The sequence below is a fragment of the Orycteropus afer genome, unplaced genomic scaffold, assembly GCF_000298275.1.
Source record: "Orycteropus afer afer isolate SDZICR_OR568_19922 unplaced genomic scaffold, OryAfe1.0 scaffold00719, whole genome shotgun sequence".
Classification (NCBI taxonomy): domain Eukaryota; kingdom Metazoa; phylum Chordata; class Mammalia; order Tubulidentata; family Orycteropodidae; genus Orycteropus; species Orycteropus afer.
The window spans coordinates 333,443-334,412 of NW_006922306.1; positions in this window are offsets into that span (position 1 = coordinate 333,443).

The window sequence follows — 970 nt, forward strand, 5'->3', positions numbered from 1 at the left end:
TGAAATTTAAAAATTCCTTGAATCAAATGAGAATAAAAACACAACATGCCCAAATCTTTGAGACACAGGAAAAGCAGTGAACAGAGGCCAATTTATAGCAATAAATGCACACATCAAAAAAGAGGAAAGAGCAAAAATCAACACTTTAAACCAACATCTCTAACAATTAGAAAAAGAGCAGCAAGAAAAGCCTACAGTTACCAGAAGAAAGGAAATAATAAAGATTGAAACAGAAATCAATGAAATGGAAAATAGAAAGACCATAGAAAAAACAAAAATGACTAGAAGTTGTTTTTTTGAAAAGATTAATAAAATTGACAAACCACTGGCAAATGTAACAAAGGAAAAGAGGGGGAGTATACAAATAACTCGAGTAAGAAATGAAATAGTTAATATCACAACAGAACCAACTGAATCAAAAAGGATAACATCAAGATACTATGAAGAATTTTACTCCAATAGATTTGAATATCTGGAATAAATGGACATATTTCTAGAAACATACTACTTACCTATACTAACAAAGACTTATGTGGAAACTTGAACAGATTCATAACAAAAGAATAAATTGAACAAGTCATAAAAAATTACCAACAAAAAAAAAAGTCTTGGCCCAGATGGTTTGACTGGAGAATTCTACAAAACATTCGGAGAAGAACTGACACCCATCCTACTCAAACTATTCCAAAACATAGAAAAGGATAATTGGCATAATTCATTTTATGAAACAAGCATAACCTTGATACCAAAACCAGGCAAAGACATTACTCAAAACAAAAACTACAGACCAATATCCCTCATTAATACAGATGCAAAAATCTTCAACAAAATCCTAGCTGATAGACCCCAACAACATACCAAGAAAATCATTCATTATGACCAAGTGGGGTTCATATCAGGTATGTAAGGATGGTTCAACATTAGAAAAACAATCAATGTCATCCACCATGTAAATAAAACAAAGGAGAAG